The sequence below is a fragment of the Symphalangus syndactylus genome, chromosome 9 (genome assembly GCF_028878055.3).
Source record: "Symphalangus syndactylus isolate Jambi chromosome 9, NHGRI_mSymSyn1-v2.1_pri, whole genome shotgun sequence".
NCBI lineage: Eukaryota > Metazoa > Chordata > Mammalia > Primates > Hylobatidae > Symphalangus > Symphalangus syndactylus.
The window spans coordinates 40,025,598-40,043,951 of record NC_072431.2 but is presented as its reverse complement, the minus strand read 5'-3'; the positions used below and the strand labels follow the sequence as shown (position 1 = coordinate 40,043,951).

General features: G+C 34.8%; 1 protein-coding gene and 1 long non-coding RNA gene across 2 annotated transcripts in view; one reads left to right on the top strand and one right to left on the bottom strand.

The window, feature by feature from the left end:
• The window catches only part of LOC129489436 (uncharacterized), a 114,094-nt gene that overhangs the window by 29,558 nt on the left and 66,182 nt on the right, over positions 1-18,354 (bottom strand). The window contains exon 2 of the long non-coding RNA XR_010113670.1: positions 7,739-7,843. This is a non-coding gene — a long non-coding RNA (uncharacterized lncRNA). The remainder of the gene's footprint in view (positions 1-7,738; positions 7,844-18,354) is intronic.
• The window catches only part of PSMD14 (proteasome 26S subunit, non-ATPase 14), a 103,149-nt gene that overhangs the window by 29,750 nt on the left and 55,045 nt on the right, over positions 1-18,354 (top strand). The window lies entirely within an intron of this gene.

The following is an 18,354-nucleotide window of genomic DNA, read 5'->3' as shown; positions in this document are numbered from 1 at the left end:
AGATGAAGGTCTCCAAGCACATAGCCTTGTAGTGAGTTGTAGAGCCCTTGATGAAGCATCCCTAAGGTAGTTTTTTCTTTTTTGCCTAGAATTTCTCTCAAAGAATCCTTGGAACTATATTTAGAGCTATAAATTATGAGAAATGAAGTTCAGAAACTGCGTTTGTATGTGCACATGTGCGTGAGCATGTATTCACAGGCCCTATAATGCAGTTATATTGTAGGTAGGGTTAGGAGAGTTTTTTTTTTTTTGGAAAGAAAATCTTCTCTTAAAATTTTTTTATTTGGGCCTTTCTGAATGAGTACTATTTTTGCCAGTGATAACCTGTATTTGTTGAGCTGCTGTAATCATATTATCTACTTTGTAAGCCTTTTTTCTACTCTTTTAGACTTGGAAAAGCATTTTACTTTGTAATCACTGTATATGAGAATGATCACAAGAGGAAGTACTAAAAAAGGCATTCAATAACTTTATAATACTTTTTGAATTTTGAGAATTTCAGTATAGGAGTATTTATAGGCCTTTTGTATGTTTTTAATAGCTTAATTGAGATATAATTGACATACAGTAAACTATAATATTTAAAGTATATAATTTGATAAGTTTTGACTGTAAGTCAAAGTTTTCACCATCACTGCAATCAAGATGGTGAACATCCATCACTCTCAGAATTTACATATGCCCCTGGTGTGGTCCCTTTCCTTGCACTTCTCTCCCCACCCCCAGACTATCACTGATTTGCTGTCACTATACATTAGTTTGCATTTTCTAGCATGTTAATCAATGGGATCATATAATAGGTACTCTTCTTTTTGTCTAGCTTTCATTATTGTAATTGTTTTGAGATTCTTCAGAGTGTGTATTCATATTTTTTTTGCTGAGTAGTATTTCATTGGATGGATATATAACACTTTGTTTATCTATTAACCTGTTCATGGATAATTTGGTGTGTTTTGGTTTTGGGCTGTTACAGATAAAACTACTGTAAACATTATGTACATGACATTGTATGGACAGGTGTTTTTATTTCTCTTGCTTAAATACCTAGGATTAGATTGGCTGGACCATATGGTAGGTATATGTTTAACTTCTTCAAAAACTGCCAAATTGTTTTTCAGATTGGTTGTATCATTTATATTCCCACCAGCAGTGTGTGAGAGTTCCTGTTCTTCCACATCCTTACCAGTACTTGATATGGTTAATTTTTTTAATTTAACCATTTTCTAGTGGGTAATAGTATCTGATTGTGGTTTTAATTTGCATTTTCTGGATGACTGATGATGGTGAGCATCTTTTTATGTGCTTATTTGCCATTCATATATATATTTTAGGGATATATTCATGTGTTGCCCAGTTTTTACTGGGTGGTTTATTTTGTTAATTATTTTATGAGTTCTTTATATGTTCTGGATAGAAGTTCTTTATCAAATATATAATTCGCAGATATTTTCTCCCAGTACATGGGCTTATCTTTTTATCTTCTTGACACTTTTTTGAAGACCAGAGTTTTTAATTTTGATAGTTTAATTTATAAAAATTGGGCCAGGCACGGTGACTCACGCCTGTAATCCCATCATGTTGGGAGGCCAAGGCGGGTGGATAACGAGGTCAGGAGATTGAGACCATTCTGGCTAACATGGTGAAACCCCATCTCTACTAAAATACAAAAAATTAGCCAGGCGTGGAGGCATCTGTCTGTAGTCCCAGCTACTCAGGAGGCTGAGGCAGGAGAATCGCTTGAACCCGGGAGGCAAAGGTTGCAGTGAGCCGAGATCACGCCACTGCACTCCAGCTTGGGAGACAGAACGAGTCTCCTTCTCCAAAAAAAAAAAAATATATATATATATATTATATATATATAAATTTGTGTTATGAATTATATTTTGGTATGATAATTAAGAAATCTCTTCCTAACCCAATGTCACAAACATATTCTCTTGTTTTCTTCCAGAAGTTTTATAATTTTTAAATGTCGCATTTATGTTTGATCCATTTTGAATTGTTTTTCATATATAGTGCAATATATGGGTTATGCTCAGTTTAACAAAATATGTTTTGCATGTGGATATCCAGTTACTACAGCACCACTTGTTTAAATCCTGATGGCCCTTTATTTCTTGCCTTACTGATCTGACTAGAACCTTTAATAAAATGTTAATAGAAATGGTGAAATGAGCATTCCTGTCTTGTCCTGATCGTAGGGGGAAACATTCATTCTCTGACCATCAAACATGATATTAGCTGTACATTTGTTATAGATACTCTTTATCAGGTTGAAGAAGTTCCCTGCTATTCCTACTTTGTTGAGACTTTTTTTTTTATCAGAAGTGAATCTTGGATTTAGTCAAACACCTTTTCTGCATGTATTGAGATGATTATATATGACTCCTTTGTTATAATAAGATGATCTTTTTTATTCCGTGTAACAATTCTTTGCTCTGAAATTGGTTGATATAACATAGGCATTCCGCGTTCTTTTCATTAGTGTTAATGTGGTATATCTTTTACTGTCTACCTATTTGGATCTTTATTTAACCTATTTGAAATACGTTTCTTGTAGGCAGCATGTAGTTAGATTTTGAGATGTTGTGTTTTGCTTTTTTTTTTTTTTTAAATCCAGTCATAGTCTCAGCTTTTAAATTCAGATATTTAAGTAATTTACATTTCACAAAATTATTGAATGTCATTAAGTTTAAGTCTTTCATTTTGCTGTTTGCTTAATAATTTTCTCATTTGTTCTTCTGTCATTTTTTCCTTTCTCTGACTCCTTTGAGATTAATTGGATATTTTAATGATTCCATTATATCCCCTTTGTTGAATTTCTAGCTATAACTTGTTTTGTTAGTTTATTTTTTGCTTTAGGGTTTATAGTATACATCTTTAACTTACCATAGTCTACCTTCAAGTGATATACTACTTTATTTATAGCATGTGAATGTTATAATAATATACTCCATATATGCTCTCTGGACCTTTGTGCTATATGTTGAAAATCTATGCTTTATTTTCATTATTTTTGTCTAAATAGTCAGTTGTCTTTTTTTAATTGTGATGATACATATGTAACATAAAGCTTACCATTTTAATCATTTTTAAGTGATCAGTTCAGGTACGTTCACATTTTTGTGCAACCATCACTGCCATCTGTGAGAACTTTTTCATCTTCCCAAACTGAAACCCTGTACCCATTAGACCATAATACTTCATCTTCCACCCCCTCATCCCTTGTATCCAGCATTCCACTTTCTGTTTGTTATGAATCTCACTATTCGAAGGACCTCACATATATGGAATCATTCAATATTCGTCATTTTGTGACTGGCTTAGCATAATGTCATTAAGGTTCATCCATGTTGTAGTATGTGTCAGAATTGTATTCCTTTTTATGGTTGAATAATATTCCATTGTATGTGTGTATACCATATTTTGTTTGTCCATTCATCTATTGATGAGCAGTTGGGTTGATTTCAGCTTTGGCTATTGTGAATATTGCTGCATGAACATTGGTGTAGAAATATCTGTTTGAGGATTGGGTACAGTAGCTCACAGCTGTAACCCCTGCACTTTGGGAGGCCAAGGTGGGCAGATCACCTGAGGTCAGGAGTTTGAGACCAGCCTGCCCAACACGGCGAAACCCTGTCTATTCTAAAAATACAAAAGCTAGCCATGCATGGTGTCCCACTCCTGTAATTTTAGCTCCTCGGGAGCCTAAGGCTGGAGAATCGCTTGAGCCTGGGAAGTGGGGGTTGCAGTGAGCCAAGACTGCGCCACTGCACTCCACCCTAGGGGATGGAGTGATACTCTGTCTCAAAAAAAAAAAAAAGAAAAAAAAGAAATATCTCTTTGAGTCTCTGCTTTTAGTTCTTTTGGGTATATAGGTAGCCCTCCTTATCCCTGGGTTCTGCATCCATGGATTCAACCAACATTTATGTCTGTACTGAACATGTACACTTTTTCTTGTCATTATTCCCAAAACAATATAATAGCTATTTGAATAGCATTTACATTGTATTAGGTATTATAAGTAATCTAGAGATTATTTAAAGTGTATAGAGGATGGGCATTGGTTATATGCAAATACTAGGCTATTTTATATTAGAGACTTGGTGCCTGAGGGAGGTCCTGAAACCATTGCCCCAAGGGTACTGAGGGATGACTGTACTCAGAAGTGAAGTTGATAGATCATTTAGTGTCTTACCCAGTTGGGGGTGTTCTAACAAATTACCATAGATTGGGTGGCTTAAATAACAAATATTCATTTCTCATAGTTCTGGAGGCTGGAAGTTGGAGATCAGGGTGCCAGTGTGATTGGGTTCTGGTTAGGGCCTGCTTCCATGTTGTAGACTGCTGGCTTGTTGTATCCTCGAATGGCAGAAAGAAAGCTAAGAGTTTTCTGGAGACGCCTGTAATAAGGGCACTAATCTCATTCATGAGGCTTCCACCCTGGATGTCAACATATGAATAGGAAGGAGAGGGCACAAATATTCAGTCCATAATAAAAATTACTTTTTTAAGAAAATGTCATATTGTTTTTCACAGCAAATGATTATCTTTTAAAGAGAGTTAAATAAGAAATAATATTTAATGATGTAGTTAACATTTCTGGTGTTCTTCTTTTTGTTATATAGATCCATATTTTTATCTGGTATCATTTTCCTCCTGCTGGAAGGATAAAACATTTTTGTAAGCAGGTCTGCTGCCCATTTAAAAAATTAAGTTATTTTTCTTTTTATCATTGAGTCGTAAGAGTTCTTTTTGTCTGTGGACACAAGCCTCCTCATATGATTTTCAGATATTATCTCCCAGTCTATGGCTTATCTTTTCACTTTCTTGAGGGTGACCTTTGAAAAGGTTTTAATTGTGATGAAGTCCAATGTATCAGTCTTCTTCTCTTTTTTGACTTCTGCTTTTGATAACATGCTAAGAAATGCTTGTCTAACCCAAGTTCATGAGGGTCTACTCTTCTGTTTGCTTCAAGAGTTTTATTGTTTTATCCCTTATGTTGAGTTCCGTGATCCATTTTGTACATATTTTGAGGTAGGGGTCCAAATTTATGCTTCTGGATGTAGATACTCAGTTGTCACAACACCATTTGTTGAAAAGACTATTCTTTCCTCATTTAATTACCTTGGTCCCTTTGTTAAAGATCAATGGACTATTAAATGTTAGAATTTATTTCTGAAATTTCAATTCTGTTCTCTTGATCTCTGTGTCTTTTTTTTTTTTTTTTTTTTTGAGACAGGGTCTTGCTCTGTCGCCCAGTCTGGAGTGCAGTGCCGTGATCTCAGCTCACTACATCCTCTGTCTCCTGGGCTCAAGCAATCCTCCCACCTCACCCTCCTGAGTAGCTGGGACCACAGGTCCATGCCACTATGCCCGGCTAATTTTTCTATTTTTTGTACAGACAGGGTTTCACTATGATACCCAGGCTGATCTCGAACTCCTGACCTCAAGCAATCCACCCACCTCTGGCCTCCCAAAGTTCTGGGATTATAGGCATGTGCCACTGTGCCTGGCCTTTATTCATATTGTTGTATAATACATTTAAGTTTTTTTCTTTATCACTGATTTTGGGTTATGATATTCATTGATGTAGTTTTCTTCATGTTTCTTGTGCTTTGGTTTATTGAACTTCATATGTCTGAAGGCATGTTATTTTAATCACATTTGGAAAAATTTTGGTCACTGTTTCTTAAATATTTTTTCTATTCTCCTACCACCCTTCCCAGAAATCCCAAAGATATGTATATTTTTTCTGCTTATAATTGTAGATGGCTTTATTTTTTTCCCCATTTTGCCCTGTGTTTCATTTTTCTGTTGCTACATCTTCAAGTTCATTCTTCTTATTTTTATTTTTTCCGAGACAGGGCCTCACTCCTGTCACCCAGGCTGGAGTACAGTGGCATGATCACAGCTCACTGCAGCCTTGACTTCCCAGGCTTAGGCGATCCTCCCACCTCAGTCTCCTGACTACAGTCACGTGCCACCACTCTCAGCTAATTTTTTGTATTTTTAGAAGAGAGAGGGTTTTGCCATGTTGCCCAGGCAGTTCTTGAACGCCTGGGCTCCGGCGATCTGTCCGCCTTGGCCTCCCGAAGTGCTGGGATTATAGGCGTGAGCCACTGTGCTTGGCCATTTAATTTTTTTGTTAAATCTTCTATTAACCCCATCTAGTGTATTTTTTATTTTGCATTGTTTTTTCTTCTGGCCAACTATTGACAGCCTAGAGATAAAGTTTTGTCATGCCTCTCTCAACTCACCCCCTGCTTTATCCTATTGCTAGTGGTACATTGTCATTTTCATCCCAAAAAGTTTTATTTGGGTCATTTTTATGTTTTCCATGTGTCTCCTTAACTTTTTGACAGTTTTAAAAACTTTTAAATGTCTTTGCTAATTTTAACATCTTTGTCAGTGCTCAGTTTCAATTGACTGACTTATCTCCTTACTGTGGGCCATATTTTTGTTTGCTGCTTTGTATGTCTGATAGTTTTTACTAGATGTTTCATATTGTGAGTCTTATCTCATGTGCTGGCTAGTTTTTATTCTTAGAAATATTCTTGGTATTTGTTATGGGATGCAGTTGAATTACTTGGAAACTGATTCTTTCTAGTTTTGCTTTTTACACTTGCTAGTTAAGACTGGGGCAGTACCTTGTTTAGGAGTCATTATTTTCTACTATTGAGGCTAGACCCTTCTGTCTCTTCTAATTTTGTGAATTCTGAAATTTTCTAGTTTGGCTGGTGGGAACAGGAACTCTTTCCAGTGCTGTGTGAGAGGTAGGTGTACTCTTCCCTGTAATCCTTTTGAGTGATTCTTTCCCCAGACCATGCACTGATTCCTCACACACATGCACTGATCATTGTTAAGCTGAATACTCAAAGAGGGCCCTGTGAAGATCTCTAGAGTTTTCTCTCTTTGTAGCTATTTTTTCTGTGGTACTCTGTCCAGATTACGAGCTGTTTTGGTCTCAGTAATCTCAGCTCTGTCACCTCAACTCAGAGAGTCTACTGTTCTCTGCCTGGGTTTCTTCCCCTCTACACTGAAGTCCAAAAAGTATCTCAAGGCAGTAAGCTAGGGTAAGGCTCACCTCATTTGTTTTCCAAATTTTGGAAATCATTGTTCTTTGTTGCCTGATCAGTGTCTTACAAACTGTTGTTTCATAGAGTTTTGTCTGTTTTTTCTTTGCTTTAGATGGGAATGTAGAGTTAGTTTCTGTTACTCTATCTGTCTTGGACATAAGCAGATGTCCCTTTTATCTACTTTTATTTATTTATTTTTTGAGAGAGGAGGTCTTGCTATATCAACAGGCTGGTCTCAAACTACCCAAGGAATCCTCCTGCTCTAGTCTCCTGAGTACCTGGGACTACAGGCATGAGCCCACTGCACCTTATTTACTTTTTAATGGGAAAAATTTGTGTTGGAATATTCTAGATGGAATTCCCTCTCTACTCAGATGTTAGAGAGATCAATATTAAGATAGTGCTGAGATTTTAAGAAAATCTGTTCAAATCAAATAGTTAATTGAAACCAGATTAACAGAAAGTGCTATTCTTAGCATTCAGAGATAGTGAATAAATAAGATGAAGCTGAGATTTATATTGCTTTATGGATACTTAAAATTGAATATGTAGGACAGGATTTCTTAAACAAGATAGCACAAATAATAAAGGGACGATTGATTCATTTTCATCTAAAAACACTATAAAAAATAAACAGTTAATATTTGTGGAGCACTTACTGTGTGCTGGGTACTCTTCTAAGTACTTTAAATATATTAGGTCATGTAATCTTTACAACTCTTTGCAGTTTGGTTATTGTCACAGTGCTCATTTTTCAGATGCAGCTGAGGCATAAAGCATAAAAAGCAAACTGAGCTACGGATTGGGAAAGTTTTATCTAACATATAATTGACAAGGTATTAGTCAATTATATGAGCTTTGACAAATCAATAAGAAAAAGATATCCATTTAAAAATGGGCAAAAGATACAAACATTAGTAGAAGCACGAATGTACCATAAACATGTATATGCTAGTGAGAGTATACAACCCTCTTGGAAAAACTTTTGGCAGAATCTGTTAACAATGAAGATTTGACTAACCTACAACCCAGCAAATCTCCTGATTACATTCCGTAGAGAACGTCTCCCACATGGATACTGGGACATTCATAACAGCATTGCTTGTAACAGGGTTTGATAATCTTTTCTTTAAAGGGCTGGATAGTAAATATTTTAGGCTAATGGACCATATGGTACCTGTCACAACTACTCATTCTGCCATTGTAGTGCTAAAGCAGCCATATATTACAAAAATGAATGGGCCTGGCCGTGTTCCAATAAACTTTCACTTTAAAAAACAGTCAGCTGGTTTGCCGATAGGTTGTAGTTTGGAGATCCCTAGTTTATAATTTCAGGAAATTGAAAATGGCCCAACTATTCATCAGTAGGAGAATGTGTACATAATTGTACTTAATAGTGGAATTTTGTAAAGTATTGAAAAATGAATAATCCTCACATATTAACATGATTAGTTCATACTAATGAAAAAGCACATGGAGGAATAATTCTATAAGATTGTTTTTATGTACAATTTTAAGATACCCAAAATGATACTGTATGTTATTTGTGTATACTTATGTAGTAAAGGTATAAAGAAATGCATGATCACTAAGATGAGAATAGCGGTGACGTCTGAGGATATGGAGTAAGGATGCAGTCAGTCAGGGAAAAGGATATAGGAGCTTCAACCCAGCTGCTTTAGTGATGTTTTATTTCATAGGCTGGGTGTAGTGAACTTATTGTATTATTCATTAGATCTTTTTGTATTTCCTAAATATTTCATAATAAATTTTAAAAGAAATAAAGTAAATAACAGGGGTTAGAAAAAACATTTGTTCCTACTCCAGGTAGTTGTCACATGCCTCTTTCTTCCTCTCTGCTGCTCACATACCTGGTTCATTGGCCTCTCACTCCCAGAGAGGCATCTTTCTATCTTAGGCCCAAGACAGATCAGCTTTCTAAGTAAATGACCCTTTTGCTCAGTCCGCTGCCGAATTTGCTTACTATAGGTTGGTGCAAAATTCACTGCAAATTTTGCTATTGAAAGTAATGGCAAAAACTGTAATTACTTTTGCACCAACATAGTATCTACAGTCTGTTGTTTTATAAGTATGCGTCAAATCCTAATAGTTCCCCTTTCTCTAGCCTCTCATTTATTTTGCCTTTTGGATGTACTTACTCTTCATAGAGAAAGGATCTAAATTTCTTAATGGAGACCACACAGGCAAAGGATTGCCTTTGGCATTTTCATGTATGCCTGGCTCACAGAGGCATCAGAATGCCTGCTTGGCATGTTTGTGGGTGAGATAGTGAGTCAAAAATAAAAGCTAAAACTGCATTTATTTATAAAGAGATTGAAGAGTTATTTATTGAGCATCTTTTTTGTGTGTGTTTGGTAGTCTTTCCTAGTGTGGAGTTCTTTCAATTATTTCAGTACCCTTCTCTAAATTTTTTGACTTTTCTATTTAAGATGTTCGATCAGGTAACAGATGTAGTCTGTGGAGCACTGACCTAGATCCTATGTGAAGTTACAAACAAGTGAATGCCAAACCCTTACAGAGTGTTTTAATTAATGGAGACTTAATTACATGATGAGGAGAAGAGTTGTAGCAGAGAATATATAGGGCAGCTGAGGTGTGTTCCTCAGAGGAGGAAGGAGAGTCTGCTGTGAGCCAGACCAGCAGGGTGGGGTTGGAGAGACCAGCAGGGCTTGCAAGGTATGGTCTAAACTGTGAATGTTTTCTTGCCTAAAGTAAAAGATGTATTTGTTGGTTAATGAATAATTATGTTAGCATTTGGAGAGAGAAGATACTTCAAAGTTGATATTGATTTCCAACAAGATTAAAAATATGGTATGTATAACATTGAGATGTAGATTTAATTTGTATTCTTTTCATAAGAGGGAGCTGGGAATGTCCATTTGGTGAGGGTACTTAAGTCTTAAAAGTATGCTTATTTAAAGACAAATACGTGGTAACATTTTTAAAGAAATGTTGTTATGTTTAGTAATATAAAGTTGCCTTTGGCTTAAGTAAGCTAGGCAGAACAAATAAAATGTGTAAGGAACTTAGAATAGAAAGTACTTGTAGTTCCTTGGGGATCAGGTTGTCAGATATGACAAATGAAAATACTGGATGCCCAGTTAAATTTGAATTTCAGATAAGTAACCATTAATTTTTAGTATAAGTATGTCCCAAATACTGCCTGGGATGTACTAATAAAAATACTTATTTATTTGAAATTCAAATTTAACTCAGTATCATGTATCTGGCAATACTATTTGAGGATGAAGAACTTCAGTAATTTATACCAAGAAGGAAGTTAACTAGTCCTAAAACTAGATGTGATAATGTTTAATTTTGAGTGAATAACTGACTGTTGTAATGGTTTTGAATAGTCTTAAACCGTTCCATTCTGGGCAGGGCCTAACCAGCCATTTGCAGACAGACAGATAAAATGTTATTATAGTTGTGTTGACTTAACTTTGAACTTTGTACTGTTGTGTCTTGATTAATCAAGGTAGCAGGAAGGAGAGGAGATCTCAGATCATTTCCAATAAGAGTAAAAACAAAATTAACTAAATTGAGGAATAAGTGGATTTCATGTTCACATAAATACATTTATAGTTAATCACTAGATTGCTGTTGAATGCAGGTATAGTTAGAAGCAGTTAGATTTTGGAGATTTTGGATATGGTCTGAAGGTATTCCATATCTTGATTAATGGTATTGATGTTTACCCTGCTGCCTAAGGCAAAACCTGCAATCATATTGTACTTCTCCATTTCCCCCAAGTGTAATTAGTCTCCAAGTATTATACTGTGGAATGTGCTTCAAATGTTTTTCTCATCATTGCCTCTGCTTATTTCAGCCTTTCTATAATCCTGTCTGTGTCCTCCTTTGTCCAATCTCCCTTAGTAAATCTTCCCACCACCAGAAATTCTATAGTTCTTTTTAAAATGTAGAACTTATTACTCTATTCATTTGTTTAAATATCCTTAATGAGGCCTCAGTCATTCTCAGTTTAAGATAAAAATTATGGTCTTCAGGCCAAAGTGTAGTGACTCAAGGGGATGGGAAAGAGAAGGCCACCTATCCCTTTTTGGCATGATCAGGATCATCTGGGAGCTTTCTAAAATGATTGGTATGGTAGTGTGTCATTGTTGTTTGTGAAAGTGGTCTTATCACTTAGCTTATACTAGTGCAGAAAGAAGGTTGCGGAGTAGTATCACAGAATGGCCCCTTTGGCCCTTTTATGAGTTGTTCTAGAATTTCTGTCCTTCATGAGTTGTCTCTTTCTACATTCATCTTTTGCTCTGACCTTCTCGTATCTCAAACTAGCCATATTATACTCTGTAAGTCCTCAAGTTTCCCATACCATTCTGCTCATCCATTATATTACTTTCTGTAGGGTGTTCTCTGTAAAGGAAAGCCCTTTGCCCCCACTGTGTATTAATGAATTTACTACTTTCTTTCTAGACTGCTTAAATGATCCCTTACCCTCCTCTTTCCCCTGGAAGTCTTCTATGGTGTGCTAGTCAAGAAAGGTTGATTGTTTCAGGAATAACCTCCAAATCTCAATGGTTTAAAACCAGAAAGCTTTCTTTTGCACTCCTACTGTGTGTCTACATGGGTCGTCTGGGTGCTCTGTTCCATGGTGTCATTACTGTGGGACTCAAGCTGACACAGCACTATCATTGAACACTGACTCCTTAAAAAGCTTTGATTGAAAGTGACACGGCCACTCTGCTTACATTTCATTGGCTGAAGCGAGTCACATGTTCATACCTAACCTCAAGAGGTCAGGGAAGTGCAGTCGTATTATGTGCCTGAGAGAGGAACCACAAATATTTCATGGAGAGCAGCAATTAATGCATATGTCTCTAGCCTGATTAATCTCTCTACTTCATATTTCTATGATAATTTGTAAACCTCTGTATCTCACTAAATTGAAATTATAATAAACGTTGTAGTAATTCAGAATTTGATGCATTTGGTGATTGGCTCTAGACCTCTGAAATTCCTAGACAACTGGCTGGACAAACTAACCGTAGCCATTTCATTAAACTCACAATAATGAAATCCTTGTTTTATAAGTTTATATCAGTGGTTTTCAACCTTGGCTGTACTTTAGAATAACTTGGGGAGCAAAATAAAAAAAGATTCCTGCGCCTCAATCCAGAGCAATTAAATCAGAATCTCTGAGGGTGGGCCCAGGCATCAGAATTTTTTAAGCTCTCCTCGTAATTCTGAGCTATAAATACAGTTAAGAACCTCTGGCTTACATTCATTGCTTATTTACTTTCTGGTGAGGCTCTTTGAAATAGGGCCTTGCTTTTATTATATTACCAAGACTCACTCTCTTTCCTTTTATTTTGCCACTAAAATAATAAACTACCCCGTTACAATCAAGTATTAATTTTTATATATACTGTGTATTTTCTGTCTCCTATATTACATTTTAAGGACTAGGACCACATCTAACTGGTTTGTCATATACCCAGTGCATGTCATTGTATCTGCCATCCAGTTTCCCAAATCTATTTTTTCTTCCTTTTTTTCGAATAGTCGTGCCCACATTCACCCATTTTTTTGGATTCCCTCTCCTCTGTATGGTGCTTTCTTTTTCTTGTATTGTTCCTTTGTCTTTCTCTTCTTTCATTAGATGAGGTGAATAACATTTGAGAAATAAGCAAAATGTAACTATATTTGAAAAATGTAAAGCAAGATACACACAAACAGGAAGGTTATTTGTATTCTGTGTTAGCACCTCCAGGGCCCAGCTTTTATGACTGCTTAGTGGCTCTAACAGCTGATCACAGTAGCATCCACTTAACCTTCAGCTCCTTTGATCAGTGATCCAGCTAATCCCAGCCTTGAACTCTGTGTCTTCTCATCCAGTTGTGTCCATTGCTTGGATGTCAGATAATCAGCTCTTTATAATATTACTTATTAAAAGACTATTTTGTTCTGAGAACTGTATATTAAAGAGAAATAATCTGGCTTTAAGACTATGAGTCAGATGTAACATTTATACAAATTCTATAAACTGAAAAGATACTCTATATCATAATAGTGAAATCTTCGGTCCTTAAGACTTAATATTTTGTGTGGAAAAATATATCATCTTATCCTTCAAATATTGTCTTACAACTGTGTATTTATTTTAGGCATGTCAGGGAACTCCAAAATGATTTATATTCTTAAGTGCTGAATATTTTTCATAAAGCCAAAAGTATGGATAAGGAAGAGCATGTCTACTTTAAAGATGACCTTACTTATTTGAAAAGTCACATCCTCAGAAAAACAACCATTGAAATTTAAACAGTAGTCACTCATGTTTGACTAATCAGGAATCCATGCTTTAGTTAGCCCATTTTATTGTTTAAAAAGCTTTGAGTGGTAATGTGTTTTATGTCTCTGTGCCTTTCAGTGTGTCGTTTTTATCTTCCCAGAATGCCTTTTCCCCACCTCCCCCTTTTCTTACTTGGAAAAGGTCTATATATTCCTTAATTCTTAGCATAAAGGAAGATTTTATCAAATAGATTGCTATTACATGTGTTTGCACCCTATTTATGCATCTATTTTTGTACTTATTCTATATTGCAGTTAGGTTCTTCTCTTTCTTCCCTGCCTTCCACTTTGTAAACCTTTTCAGGGCAGGGACTTTCCTACTTGTGTGTAGCTAGTACATGGTATGTGGGCTGTCAAGTCTAATTGTTGAGTGAATAAATAAAAACGTAGATTATTTAGTATGTCTCTTTGTGCGTAATATTTCATACATGGCTTTGCATAGTATAATTTAGAAGATGGGCTAGTTAATGAATTATGAATTATGGGTGCTTCCCAAAATAACCAGATAATTTATTTTTTATTTATTTTTACAGGTTTTGTGATTTAAATACATAAATAAATAGTACCATAGCTGAACAGTATTTTCAAAAGGGCCACTGGCACTATAAGAACTCTAAAGCCAGTTGCAGTCTTTTGTGGAACAATTCTGATACCTCAGTGTTCTGTTATGAGAAGTTCAGGTTCTGCTTGATTCTGGGCCCCTCTTTCCAGTTATAAAAGACAGTATGTTTTTGCCAATCTTAAATGTTTATATTTTCTGGTTTCCGAAGTTTGAACTGATCTCCATGAATGATGCTACCTCTTTGTGCGTGTGTCAGATGGTGGGGGGTTGGTGGAGACAGAGTCTCACTCTGTTGTCCAGGCTAGAGTACAGTGGCACTGTGTTGGCTCACTGCAGCCTCCACCTCCCAGGCTCAAATGATCCTCCCACCTTAGCCCTCCAAGTGGCTGAGACTACAGATTTGAGCCACCACACCTGGCTAATTTTTGTAGTTTTTTTTGTAGAGATGGTTTCGTCATGTTGCCCAGGCTGCTGAATGATGTTTTTTTATAACAAAGGTAGTTGAGCATTGTGCTTGGTCCTTTCTTGTTGCAATGGAGCATAGTGATTGTTACCCAAAGTGGGAGACAGCCGTTTCCTATTCTGATGAGACAGATTTCATAGATATCTAAAGTGATTGGTGCTCATGGTATATTTCACACACACATAGACACTTTTTGTTTTTAGTTTTTGTGGGTTGATAGTGGGTATATATATTTATGGAGTATACACACACATTTTTTAAATAGGTGAAAATTGTTTCAAAGTGAGTACCAAGGGTGGTCTTAAAGGGAAAGAAATGTCATAGTTAGGCATTGTGCACTGGGCTGCCAGCCCCTATGTTACTTTGATAGGGTCTCTTTATAAGCAGATAATGGTGTCATTTCCCCCTCTCCCCTGCTATTACATCGCTTCACCCCACTGCCTGTTTCTTGCTGCAGTTTTTATATTCTCAAAATACTGGCTGCAGGGCCACCAAACTTAGGTGTGCTATATTGGAGGAACTCAGTAGGCCTAGGAAAAGAAACTTTTCAGAGAGACAGGAACCGAATTTGTTAAATAATTAGAAAATTTCAGAGGAGGTGGGTGAGGTAGGAAAGGGATATAGAGTATGGTATAGGAATATAGTATAATTATCCTTGTTTGACATCCTTGAACCATTATATTTCCCATTGTTTTCTTGTCTCTTGCTAATCAAATTTTTAATAAAGAAATATATTGTTGGTTAAAGTTACTCAAGAACCTAGGTATATTTCAGCAGTGGGTGAAATTATGTCTTTATTTTCATGTTGGCAATTATTTATTGATTTATTATACAAGGTACATAGTGTTAGGTATGTTTTCTAATGTTTAATTCTTACTCTGATATTATGAGTTTTTACTAAAGTCAGTACTTTCAGGATTACTCAGAGATGAAAGATGCAGTATATGTATATTTTTATTTGTAATATTTGTAATATTATATAATTGTATTTTATTTTAAGTTTCTATAATGCTTAAAATTGGCAATATTAGTATTTATAAATGTAGCATTTGAAAAGCAATGCATCATTATTTTGACATTTCCATTCTTATTTTCTTTCTTTCTTTCTTTTTGTCTTTCTTTTTTTCTTTTAAAGAATTAATGCACCATCTGGAAACCTCTGAGATCATGCCATAAAAGGAATTTGGGCTTTTTTGGCAACCAGTCATCAGGCTATGCTGTGATTATGCACCTTATCAGAATAATAAAACATAATTGGAAAGGTGTATTAACTCGTTTATGTTTTAAAACACTTTTATATTAAGGATTCTTGTATAGATATTATGGGAATAAAAAATTTCTACTGCTGTATCCCAAGGTTAACATGATTAATGGGACAGTCGTTGGATCCGCAAACAGAAATGTAAATGGAAACCCTATGTGATTAAATTGTTCTGAGCTATTTCTAAACACTATCTCCTCTATCTTCTTTTCAGTGTTAAAATAGGCAAATACAATTAGTTTATATGTTTTTCTGAGGGGAGAGTTGCAGTATTACATTGCAATTAATTTGCTCTGTTCTTCTCTTCTGAATAATATAGTCATTGAAACTGTCAGCCAAAGGATCTTTTTTTGGAACATTTTTTTTTTAACTCTAAAAAGTAACAAGTTTTTTTAAATTAATTGAAAGCAAACAGCTGAAATCATGCATTGAAAGGGTTAAGTCGACATGAAAGAATTCATTTCCACTTTAATGACCTAGCCTTGCTGGGTTAGGACGATGGGGAACATGCTTCTGACTTGTACTCCTATTGCCAATTAACACCTCCTATAACAGGTTGCCTTAGCTAGTCATTGAAGCTCATGCAGTAGAAATAGTTTACATGCAGCTTGTTTTTCACACTAGTTGTTTAATACTCACAAAATTAAAGTATTAAAAGGTTGTTTCTTACCTTGCTGGGTAAGAGATAAACAGTACAATGGTAGTTATTTATATGTGTTTGAATTCATTTATGTTGCTTTGGGTTTTTTTTAAAGGAATTTTTAATTGAGGAAACTGAATGTAGTGGTTTCATTAAAATTTTTGATTTTATGATAAAATTTGTTGAGGGTTATATTAGATACCATAAAATTAAGAATTATTTTCCATCAACTCAATAAATTATATGTTTAGGTTTTGTTTTAAAACATATAATCACCTTCATTTGTTCCTAAAGCCTATTTTCTTTTTTGTTATAAAGCGTATATTTTAACAGACTTTCAAAAATAATTTTTAAAACACAGGACTAAATATACACTTTTAAATAGCCATTGTAAAAATAAGCCATATGTAATATTTAAATATTCAAACTCCTTTATTTTTTTTACAAATTTTTGAAATGTTTAATGGTAACTTTATACTTTTAGATATTTTTGGAATGTTGCAGTTCAGTGATGCTATTTATTTTACATTTCTTTTAAGTGACACTTTAGTTCATGTTTAATCAGCAGGTATTTTAATAACATAATAAAATTGGCTAAATAATTGATACCAGTTCACACTAAGAGAAAGGTGGAGTAATATAACTAATAGTGTTAACAAATTTGTTAAAAGGCCTGAGTAGGTAACACTTTGAGGCGTTAGTTTTTATGCTGTTATAATGGCAAATGCCTTTTTTTTTTTTTTTTTTTTTTTTTTTTTTTTTTTTTTTTTTAGCACTTAGTCAACAAGGGCTACCCATGTAAAAGTCACAGGTTTTTACACTGGATCAGATTTTAATCTTCTAAATGGAAAAAAAAAAATCCACCTCATGCCTCAGTTAATTTGACCACATTTAAAATTTGTAAACCTGGATGATAATATCTGTCTTACTAAATGTGTCACATCAAAACTCATTGTACTGAGGTTTGTTTGCCTTTGCAGAATTCATAACAGGTTTTATATCACTGGTTGCTTAGATTTTCATGAATGAATAAAGGCTGGTCACACTGCTTGTGCCTATGGCTCAGCTTTTTACCCTACAGTTCTGTTAAATCACTGACTTATAATTTTAGTCTGTTTAAAGGTATGGATTTTCCCCCTTTTTATAACAAACTTATTTTCAAGAGTCAGAATTACTTAAGTGATTTCAAAGTTGCTTGTAGGAATTTAGTATTGAGGATTTATATAGCAAAAGTAATTATTTCAATTCCTTGTTTTTACAAGGGATATGTGCATTTTAGTTTCATAGTTTTTACAGAAGTATGTAACTAGCAGCAGACTGTGAAGTTGCAGAATATTCAGATGTTTCTTATTTACTTTGCTATTGTCAGTGATGTGTGTGCTTATTTTATAGTGGCATTGTATGAAAGATGAGACTATTTTATGTAGCTTAAGTACCTCTTTAGTTATACTGGTGCCTTCGTTTATTCTAATAGGTATTATTAAATGACCTTGAAGTTTAAGTTACATCACATTCAATCTCCAATAAATGACTTCCTGTTTTTTTTTTTTTAATGGTGGTGAAATAGTTGTTATAAGGTCAACAAAGTTAACTTGAATAGTTCACATACTGTATAAGCTGATAATTTTAGAACTATGCTCTTGATTAAGCACCAGAAAAAAGACTTTTTTTCCATTACTTTTTTTTATAGTGGTGACAGCCTAAGCCAATTTTAAAAATTCAAAAAGTATTTGGAGGCCAGGTTTTCATTTGGTTTATATCATTATATAATTTTTTTAACCTCACTTTACCCAGCATTTCCCTGACTTTCTTAAACATAATAATTTCTCAATAAATAAAACATGATTGAAGTGATTGACACTGTAAATTCAGATCTTTTTTAGTCCTATAAATAGGACATGTATAATTTGTCCTCATGTGATCACTTAGTCCATTTTAGTTGAATGTAAATACAAACTAGCAATACAATAGTTAAAACTGAAGTCTAACTTGAGAAAATATGTTAACAGTTTCTAC